This window comes from Ahaetulla prasina, chromosome 1 (genome assembly GCF_028640845.1).
Source record: "Ahaetulla prasina isolate Xishuangbanna chromosome 1, ASM2864084v1, whole genome shotgun sequence".
Lineage (NCBI taxonomy): Eukaryota > Metazoa > Chordata > Lepidosauria > Squamata > Colubridae > Ahaetulla > Ahaetulla prasina.
The window spans coordinates 88,471,494-88,483,001 of NC_080539.1; the positions used below are offsets into that span (position 1 = coordinate 88,471,494).

The following is an 11,508-nucleotide window of genomic DNA, read 5'->3' on the forward strand; positions in this document are numbered from 1 at the left end:
CCGCATTCTAACCACTGCGCCAGCACTGCTCCTATCTAAAATATCTAAAGAACTCTGAATGTGGTTTCAAGAAATGCTGTTACATATTAGCTATGCGTTTTACCTGTTTACCTAAAAAAATTCTATTCTATTCTATTTTTGGGCAACAACCACTAATTGAAGTGTAATTGATGTAATGCAGGGTTGTCAAACTTGCGACCCCTGGTCATTTTGCTTATATTCTGTATGCATAAGGATTAGAGTTACAGACCCAAGATAGAACTAAAGAATCGAGATTTTAAATATTTGATTGTGAAATACTGTACAAATACCACAGTTTTTTCCCCAGTCTTGTACTGGAGTTATTTCATATCCCTGGAAAATAGTATTGATTGTACTATTAAAAAGCAAGGGCGTCATTTTAGAAATAAAGAGACAAAGCTTATAATGTTGCTGGGGAAAGTGTATTATGAAGTGTTTATGACCTCTGTGATAGTGAGATTTAATTCCAAGATGTTACATTTTTATACACTTTGAGTTGGGGATTGTTGTTTTTTTTAATTCTCTCTATTGAGATGGCTCTCAATAGCACCATCTGTTGGTGGATCTTCATAATACTCAGTGTTTATTACTTCTAGTACAAGAGTGTTTTCATTCTGCAATTGTTAAGCATAATGCACATGAATTCACTGTGTAATACACAAGTTAATTTACTAGTACAATGATAGATAATGCATAGTAATATGGAATTAGAAATCAATTTATGCTATTATGTGTTGGAAGTATGATATTAATCCTACTGAATTAATATCTTTTGAAAAGTGAATGTTGTCTTATAAACCTAATGGATATAGGTACTTGTAATAGCACGTTTTACAAGGAAATATTGTGTGTTGAAATATCAGCATAATAATACTGTTTAAATATATATGTTGTGATTTTGCAATCTATTTAGCATGCAGCTTGACTGTGAGTTCAAGTTACTTGGGCTAAGTTGAATTATTGCTGTAGCATAAAGTGAGCATGATAGAGATTATAGTTCTGTGAAATTTACACATTAGGGCTAGTCAAAATGTAATTAAACAATGCAACACAAGGTGGCACTGCAGAATTGCACTGTGCAGCCAAGCACTCTCAAGTGTAACAGAATAAAAATTAGGGTTGTCCATATCTCTTAAAATGACCGTGGAGATTCTTAATCATTGGGTTTATGGTTTCCTAAAGCTAACTGGACTTTCTTGGGGATTTTTTCCTTTGAAAACAAACAACACCACCAAAACCCACAAGAAAATCCAGTTGCCTTTTGGAAAAATCACCACTGAGATACTTCTTAGAAGAAATTTGTGTAAACCCAGCCCCTGTACCATTGTGGTTTTTAGGAAGGACTGAAAAAAGATGTCAGGGTGGTAAGGTTTGTGTTGACCTTTGATAAGTAGATTCTTTTCTTTTATACTCAGGCTAAAGCCTGAAAAGTGTTGAGTTGTTTTTAAGATGTGCTGTGGTTATGGGAGGTTCAATACTCTTTTTCCAAATCATTTTCCAAGTGTATAGAGACTTAGTAAGAATATATTTGCAACAAGTTACATTTTGCTGAGAAAATATGGTATCTCTGGAATGATGTCATTAACAAGAATGTTCATATAAAAATGAAATGTTCTTAGAAAAAAAAGGTTATATTAAAATAGCAACTTTATAGAACCTACTTAGGCAATCTTTTAAGAAAACATTGTGGTATTGATATAAGTTGAACATTCATGGTATTTGCTTTCCCTGCAAGAATTTCCAATTATAATGCTTCCTATCCTTTTAATCAAGCATCATCTTGAAACCTACAAGAATCTTTACAAGATAAGAGATATCTTATATGAACGCTACAAGACTTTGTTGAATAAGAAGGTGCTAAAGCAACGAATTCAGATCAAGGCATTTGATTTGAAACACCAACAACAACTTAAGCACAAAGAACAAAAGGTATGTGTTCCGTGAGGGGAGGGAATGGCCAAATCAAGAAGGAAACTAGAAAATCCATATTTTAATCACGCATATTGTTTAGAGCTTTCATTAAAATTTATATGGGGATTATTACAAATATTTTATGTGTGAGTAGAACATCTACAATTTTGCAAACTAGAATAATGTGTATGATGCATAACCGTAACAAGTTAGCTGATTTCCAACAGAAAATTAAGTTTTTGAGAAACATGGTGTTGCCAATTCCATGCATGGAAACACTTGTCTCAAAGAGTTTCTGAAACTTCAGGTTATGTGCAAAGATGAGATAGAGTTGAATTCTAAGTAGACAATAGGATGTGCAAAGGCTAAGAACAGGAATCAAGCATTTATGGAGTTCAGAAATTCCACTGGCATATACAGTACATTCCAGCAGTGCAGTAGAAAAATACTTTATGACTTAGGTTATATTTCTGGATATATTAGATAGGTATTATAGTCCATATATAAATTGCTGTGGTACCCTCTAATTCACAGATATATTGCATTATCTGTGTTGATGTTGTTACAATCTTCTGATGTCCTTGAATGCCCTAGGGGGATACAGATAGCCACCATTTCTCTCCTAATTGTAGTCTAATTTATTTATTATCTAAGTTGTTCTTCACCAATTTTCCTGTGCAATATAATATCTCATGTCCGAATTAACATTGTAGTCTTTCTTGAAATAAATAGCTATTTTAATAGTCTTGAATGTGCTTAAAATACCTGTAAAGTATATGAGGTTTAGCAAACAATTGTTTCTTTAATTGTTGGTTTTAGTTTGAAACAGTGTTTTCATATATGCTTTTATCATTTTAATTGGCATTTGCATTGCTTTATTGAAAATACATTGAATTTTTAATGGGTAGTTTCAAACAGCTACTTTAAATAAATTCTATGGGAGAACAAGGCTATAACATCTTCTAGCTCTAGTTTGATTCCTTCATGAACCTGCAATAATACATTGCTTTAATTCAGAATTTCTACATTTTTTAGTTCTAATAGGTTTGCTATTTTTGCTTTTCCCACTGATTCCTTAGTGTTTTGGGAATCAAAATTTTATAAAAAATCTTTGGAATGGTTTATTATAATAACAGGCCCCAAACAATGAATAAAGCATACATTTAAAATGTATAAAGATCAAATATAAATACATATAACAGTTCATCTCAATTTAGGTTCCCAAAAATTTAATATCAGTCTGAAAAATTTGTATATGTTTGTATATGGTAGTATATGCATTTAGTGCATAGGGTTTTTTTTAAATGTCTGAATAATTATCATTTCCTCAACATAAAAAATAAATTATGTTAAAAGAAATTCAAACTCAGGGAAAGAAAAAAAAATACACATATGAAAACTATTTTTAAAATATTTTGAATTTGAATATTCATATTTTGTATAGCAGAAGATAAATCTAAATAATCACACAAAGTTTAAGAGAATATTTTTTAAGCAGTGGTTGTGAATCTGCACTCAACAATGTGCATGTGGATCTGAAATAAATTTTATAGAACTTGAGTTTTACTTTGCTTTAAGAAAACAGTGATTTTTAAGAATACAGTTTCTAACAAAGAGATAAAATCATTTGTTCTACTTCTTTCTTTTTACTTCCATCTACCCTATTTTGTAGGTATATTTAGTTTAGTGACATTACAAACTCTGTTTATCTCAATGTTTATGTTAATGTTTCCTTAATATTAGTTAGAAAAATTAATTGGAAATCACAGCTTGTGGATTTAATACACCAAATACTCAAAATTTTGAAGAAAAAAAGCAGATGAATTGGTCTAAAGTACTGTTTTGGAGTTCATCTGAAGAATGCCATTGTGAATCACAGAAGGGTTGGGGAAATAAACTTTGGAGAAGCTAACTATATTTGTTGTCCAACAAATAAGTCCAAAGAAGGAAAACAAACAAACAAACAAACACATACATACATACATACATACATACATACATACATACATACATACATTTAGTATTCTAACATGGCTTTATCTGATTGTAGTAAAAAATTCATGTTGGGTGAGGAATTAGACAGGGATCTAAATAAATAATTCTTCTTTTTCAGAAGATTTCTTATTTCAGATTTCTCATTCTGGTCGTATAAGAAAGCAGGACACCTTCTGTCTTAAGACTCAAAATATCAGACTGACTCTCAAACCAATTTTAAAATAGAGATTGTTGTCTTATTAGCATGCTATTAATATGTGCATGAAATATAGTCTGTGTCTCAACCCAAATACACACATTGGGAAATCAAAGGGAAACCCTTCACACCTTTTGCTGGCTTCATCCTGATTTTTTTTCTCTCTCTGAACAACTTCCTTAAAAGAATTTCCTCTTCTAAAGGACAATTCTCCATACTTAACAACCAAATTCATCAATGAATTCTCTTTACGACCATATGACTCATGAAGAAACTCCTTTAATTTTGTGTAATTGAAGTTGATGCCCAGAGAAAAATAACTGAAACAACATTTAACATTCCAGACTTGTTTCAAAAAAATAACCAGAGTACATCATTTTAAAAATAAAATTTCACATTACGAACTCATGTTTTGGTCCAATAAAAGGATACGTTTCAATTACTTGTTGTAGAAATCTAAATGAATATGCAAGAATCAGGCTGCCCGATATCAAAGGCCCACAGTCTTTGAATTTCAAAGAAAATTTGTTTTGTCAATTTATGCCAATATGCTTGTGTTTTAAATTTTTCTTTGTACTCTAATGGTTCGCCTTTTCTTTCTGTTAATAGTCCCTATGTAAGCTGACTTGTGGGGATTCAGTGCATAGCTTTAATTAAATTGTGTTTTTAAGAAAGAAGTTTTTCCAAGTATTGTGCATCAAACTAACAATAAACACCGAACCCACAATATAGGAATAAAAAAATGTACCATTGTGTTTGAGGCAACTGCTATTAGAAAGAAAGGAGAAAGGAGAGTTTTCAGTTATGAACTACAGGCAGTCCTTGACTTACGACCACAACTGACCCCAAAATTTATGTCGCTAGGCGAGACCTTTGTGAAGTGAATTTTGCCCCATTTTATGATGTTTTTTGCCATAGTTGTTAAGTGAATCACTGCAGTTGTTAAATTAGTAACACGGTTCTTAAGTGAACCTGGTTTACTCATTGACTTTGATTGTTAGAAGATTGCAAAAGGTAATGACATGATCCCATAAATATGAGTCAGTTCCCAAGCATCTGAATTTTGATCACGTGATCATGGGGATGCTACAACAATCATAAGTGTGAAAAACAGTCATAAGTCACTTTTTTCAATGCCGTAGAACTTTGAACGGTCACTAAGTGGATTGTTGTAAGTTGAGGACTACTTGTATTATGCAGTTGCTTGCTTTGTAACCTTACTCAGTTTTATTACAATACCTCCAGTGTATGTAAAGACTACTATATTAGGAAGGACTGCAAAACTTGTAACCAAATCAGCTTCCTTGTTAGTATCAAAAGCTTTCCTTTTTACCTGTACGTATGATTGCTTCCCTGCCCTTTGCGACTTCTGACACTCCACTGTTCCACACATAGTGAAACTGAACACATAGCCTTCACAAATAGATGGCTCACCTCAATTTTCAGAATGTGAATGTAACTTCACATTTGGGGAAGCTATAAACTTATTGGACACACAAATTCCTTGTGTGTCCAATCACACTTGGCCAATAAAATTCTATTCTATTCTATTCTATTCTATTCTATTCTATTCTATTCTATTCTATTCTATTCTATTCTATTTATGTAGAATTGTGGACAACAGAAAACATTTTAAAGCCCATATACAGTGATGGGTTGCTACCGATTCTCCCCGGTTCAGGCGAACTGGTAGCGGTGTGAGGCTCCGCACACCCGCTCAGACGCACAAGCGAACTGGTAGCAAACTAAATTGAAACCCACTACTGCCCATATACCCCAGATAATGTCAATCATTTGTAGCTAACTGATATGAATGGAATATATTTTGGGGGAATAATTATTGAATTGCTTAAAATAAACCTATCACTTCTTTTACGCTGTGCTAAAGCATAGGGTGAGAGTCAGTTTGGTATATAGTGGTTAAGGCACCAGGCTAGAAAATGAGAGACTGTGAATTCTAGCCCCAACATAGGCACAAAGCCAGTGGGTGACTATAAGCCAGTCACTTTCTCTCAGTCCTAGGATGGGAGCAACCAACCACTTTTGAAAAAACTTGTCAAGAAAACTGTAGAACCTTATCTAGGCAATGTCTGAGAATTGGACATGATTGAAAAAAAGAAAAAATAAACGTGTAGGATTGTAAATCTGCTGGTCCATTGCTGTCCCTGACGTTAACTTCAAAGATGAAAGAAATTTAGCTCTAGATTGCAGTGCTGGAATATTAACCCAGCTGAGATTTGTCAACATTGTCTTTGTAACGGAAATCAAATCATGCTTAAATTCGGAAGGGTTTTTTTAAAATAGATAATCATGGTTCCCTGTTTCCATTTTTAACTTTGCTTGACTATTGCTTTTTTTTAATTCTTCTATAATGCCAAACTTTTCATTATTAGAATCCTAGTTTAAATGGTCTACAATATGGAAGAGTAGGATAGAAGTATTGTTAATAATAACTGTGATAAGAATAATTCTTCCCTGTCAGTTCATCACATAAAATTATCTGGGTCCACACATTACACAAAGACTTAATCCTGGTTCCTTTAAGTATGTTTTACTGAATAAACCCCAGGTGATTAGGTTTGTGCCTCTTAAGTCAAAACCAGGCAAATTGCATTATAGCACTGGATCTGTCATGCGTTGTTGTATGTCTTCTGTGTCTTCACAATTTAAGATTTTAAAGTAAGTTTTCATACAGCCGCACAAAGTTGTATGTCTGTTTGGATGCACATATATGTAAGAGACCCTTATATACTAAGTTCAGATTTGGACAGATTTTGAACGATTGAAACTATCTTTCCACTAAAGAGACGGATCTGTTTATGCAATTATTTTAAAATGATGAAAATGATTATTTTAAAATGATGAAGAAGGGCGTGCATAAGAGCACAAAAGTGCCTATCGTTCCTGTCCTATTGTTCCCTTCATTATATCAAATTAACATAGTTGTTGCATACTTTTGCTTATATATATATTTTTCTTTTATGATGTATTGTTGTTTTATGTCAATGTTTGTGTATACTGTTGTGACAAAATGAAATAAAAAAAAAGAACAGGTATCAGCTGCTCAACAGGAAAGATTCCACAGCACGTGTGTTAGAAGCTGAAAAATGGGTTAAATATGCCACTAGAAAATACATAGGACTTTCATTCTTTGAGAATGGAATTCTATTAGAAAGCTTATTAAATCTGCTTTAGAAGCTATGTAAACTAAGAAAGCAAAATACTTCGTAGTACTATCTATGCTGCTTTTTAAAAAAAATTATCTATTTGTCTTGGCGGAAGAGAGGATATCTATTGTCACAATAAAGCTGAGCCTTTCAGGCTAGGTTGGCCTGAAATGATAAGGAAATGCAACTGTTCTTTATATTTGAATTTCAGTAATTTTATTGGTACTATAAAGGTTTAAAGGGTGAAGATAGCTAAAACAATCAAGCAGTAGTATAGGGCTATCATGATCCCTATAAGGGCTTACTTTATGCTTTATAATCTGCTGTATTCTTAACAGTGACCTGTCTCAAAAGGAACTATCTTTAATAAGATAATAAGTGTTTCCTTTTTAATCCCACTAAATCAATGCCTAAATTTAAAGGCCACTTTAGTTATTAAAAAAAAATACTTAGCATGATTTGTAGAATTCTCAGTTAAAAAAACAAGGAAGGTTATGAAATAATAAACTGAACCAAATGCTTATTTTAGTAAATAGACTTGAAATAGCTAATTGCAGAATCTGAATTAAGAAGTGTCTAGTTTTGATAGTGTTCGCACTATTTTGATAAACAGAAGTTTCATATGAAATTAAGATGACAGTTGTTCATGGTTTTGTAACATACATATGAAATGAAATATGTGAAACACGATATAAATACGAAGTGTATTGCTTTTATATGTATCATGCCCATGAACATTTTGCAGCCTAGGGTGTTTACTGGAACAGAGTATGGGAGGACAGTATTGTTCCTTTACTGTGGTTAGAAAGGTACTGAGGCCATGTGAATAGTAGCTTGAAAACATGACAGATTGCAAATGAAATGTCAAAAAGATATGGTTGGAGGTGAGTCTGGTTTGTTCCCACCCATCACTGTAACTGACAATGAACTGGTTGGACCAGACTCAACCCAATTGAGACTTTAAAGCACAACATGGCTTCCTGTTATATCCATGTGTCTTGATGAATCTCAGATTCACATGGACCTCTCCTCAGATCTTCTGGAAGTTTCAAAATATTGGTTTTTAATTTGAATTAATCAGTTTTTTTTCTGGTGACTGAAACTGGGGATCTGGAATTTGTTTATCCTAAACTTAGACATATTTTTTTTAAAAAGTGGAAGAAAGTAAGATTGCAAATTTCAAATTAATCCACCCTGCTATCATCACCTCAACAGCCTTCATGACACTCAGAGTTGGAAAAATGGGACAAAAGTTCCTGCCTGTAGCTGGATGCCTGTTTAGTTATTATTCTTCATCATAATAATTAAAGTAAATTAAAATGCCTTCAGATATCACAATATATTGGCAAACTTAAAAATCTAAACAATCGGTTAGCAGCAGCAAGGAAACTAATTTCTCTATATAACTCCTCTAATTTCCAGACCGTAGCTTGTAGTCTCTAATTATCAGAATTGTGTCATACCACCATTTCGGAACTTGGATTAGCCTTTGAAAGAAAAGAGTAAATCTAAAAAAAAAATCTTAAAAAAATAATTGGTTTATTTTAAAATATTGTATTAAAGAATTCATCATTGAACGCCAAATAAATAAAATAAGAGAAAGGAACTGCTACAACTTAGATGATATTTTCTTCAAAGTCTAGATAGAAATTAAATAGTTTGTGACTTCTGAAGACTTGAAGGGAAGTTGAACAAGACTACAAACAAATTTATAAGCCTATCAGCCAGAATACAAATTGCTGAGTGAATGAAAGAGGATGCTTCCTAAGGCTGTGTTTGCGACTCTTTGGTCAAAGCTGGGGAGTGTGGCGGGAGGGGTGGGGAGGAGCACCAGGCGGTCTTAAGAATGCCTGCTGAGTTCTAATTGGTGCCCACTGTGGTTAATGGCTTCCTGTGGCTGAATGTTTACTTGTCATTTGTTTTGAGCTTTGTTTCCCAGCTATTTGGAGAGAAATTAACCATTTTTAAAAATCTTCTTTGATAAAAGTGTACCCCGCGTCGTAAACTTCCTTTCTGCAAGCTGTCTCATGATACAAAGTACATGGAGTCCGTGTCACAGTCAAACAGCTACTGGGTAAGGCGCCCTTCTCCATTTAGTTTTGTGGTTGTCACTGAAGTGTTTTAGAAAATGTCAAATGGGTACCCTAGGACAAAAGAGTTTGCTTTTTCCTCCAAGACAGTCAAATGGTTGCTTAAGGAATCAGCTGTGAAGAGTCCTGGCCCGCTTCCCTTTCTCCTTTACTTTCTAACAATTCATTCTGTCCACATCACTAGCAGCCATATGAGGTAAAAGCCCCTTGTCAATCTAGCTTGAAGGCTTAGTTATCCATTCCAAAAGTAACTTCTAAACCTTCTTCTAGAAGCTCTAATTTGAAAAGCAGTTCAATTTACACTGACAAGCCCTGGGCATTAAAACCCATTGTTTACTCAGCTAGTAATCATACTACCGGTATAAGTTTCCAATGATTACAATTTCCCTATTCTTCTCATTAGAAATTCATGGCCTAAAGAGTTCCCATCTACACCAGCCTTAATTTCCCTGCCATATTCTGAGCATGTCCTCCTCTTCTAACCAATTTCATTGTATATATGATGTACAATGACAATAAAGGCTATACTCTTCCTCCAAATTGTTAGTTAACAATTAGTAAGGTGGGCACTTATGTAATCACAAAGAAATAATTATAAGATGCTATCATTTTACCCTGTATTAGTACTATAAAACTACTAAAATTAATATTTAAATTATAATACAAACAACTATGGAATTAACAGAAGAAATAAACAACTCTCTGGGTTTTATGCTGATCTTCTTAGTGGTCTGTCTGTATGGAAATGTGTTGTATTCTGAATTACAAATAGATCCTAAGTAGTCACTCACAGCACTTTGTGAAAATGTATTTTATCTTCAGGACCTGTCTCATAATCTGCATAACTTTAAGATCTTTCTCAAATGCAGATCTTACCTTTAAGAATAGAAAAATACTCATAACCATGAAAAATATATTTCAGTCTGGGTACTGATAGGATATAGTTGTATGACAGTATTAATTTTTCTGTAAAGTGAACTAACAACAACAGGCAAAGTTTATTTATAGATAAAAAGGTAAAGGTTCCCCTCGCACATATGTGCTAGTTGTTTCCGACTCTAGGGGGCGGTACTCATCTCCGTTTCAAAGCCGAAGAGCCAGCACTGTCCTAAGATGTCTCTGGTCATGTGGCCAGCATCACTCAATGCCAAAGACACACAGAACGCTGTTACCGTCCCACCAAAGGTGGTCCCTATTTTTCTACTTGCATTTTTTATGTGCTTTCGAACTGCTAGGTTGGCAGAAGCTGGGACAAGTAATGGGAGCTCATCTAGTTACGTTGCACTAGGGATTCAAATCGCTGAACTGTCGACCTTTCAATCGACAAGCTCAGCATTTTATTTCAGCATTTATTCAGTTATTGTGGGCATCTGGCATTTTGGATACTTCTTGAAAAGTTTACATTCAAGAAAACTTATTTAGCAAGTCCTGGGTTATGTGCTTATAGGAGAAAACAGTTAATTCTACTATAACATTTCTCTCTTAAACTTTCTGTGGCCTTGGACTGCTAAATCAACCTTCAAAAACAAGAAGGACAACCCAGTTAAACTAATTCTCTCTTTTTGTGTCTCTGCTAGTTCACATTTTTAGAGAATAAAATAATGGTTTTGGCTGCATTTCTGTATGCCTTCGCAGCCCTCCTACTTTTTAAAGTATCTTTGAGAATTATGTTTTCTATAAAAACATTTAATCCAAAAAATTATTTATCACTTGAATTATTTTATATATTCCATGCCATCATAACAGTTCGTAGCACACTTTTTCTGGTCAAGAGTGTTCTTCAAAAGAAATTCCTTGTGTTTCAGGCCCCAACACAATGGTGATAGCCAACACAATGAAATCCCATTTTTAGGAACTCATCTTATTTCATATTCACTTTTCTTTTTGAAATGTTGCTGTAAAATCATAGTTCTATTCAAGGTGGGGTTGAGTAGATCTATTTACTATCAGTCCTCTGAATGTTAGGACTCACCTTACTATTTGTATACTTCAGGGAACCAGTTCTCAGCTCCTAATCCATGCTTGCAAACTAGCTGACTATCAGGGAGGTGAGGGGAAGAGATGACAAGGGGACTTAAATAGGAGAGGCTGTAGTAGACCACTGATGGTGGTCCATATAGATCAGGTT

At 33.8% G+C, this 11,508-nt stretch overlaps 1 protein-coding gene across 2 annotated transcripts in view; it reads left to right on the plus strand.

Moving 5' to 3' along the window:
• LOC131190637 (uncharacterized) overlaps nucleotides 1-11,508 on the plus strand; it is a 54,501-nt gene that overhangs the window by 9,480 nt on the left and 33,513 nt on the right. For both annotated transcript variants that reach the window (XR_009153298.1, XM_058167984.1), the window contains exons 3-4: nucleotides 1,795-1,950; nucleotides 9,278-9,364. The gene's annotated coding sequence lies outside the window, so the exon portion shown is untranslated. The remainder of the gene's footprint in view (nucleotides 1-1,794; nucleotides 1,951-9,277; nucleotides 9,365-11,508) is intronic.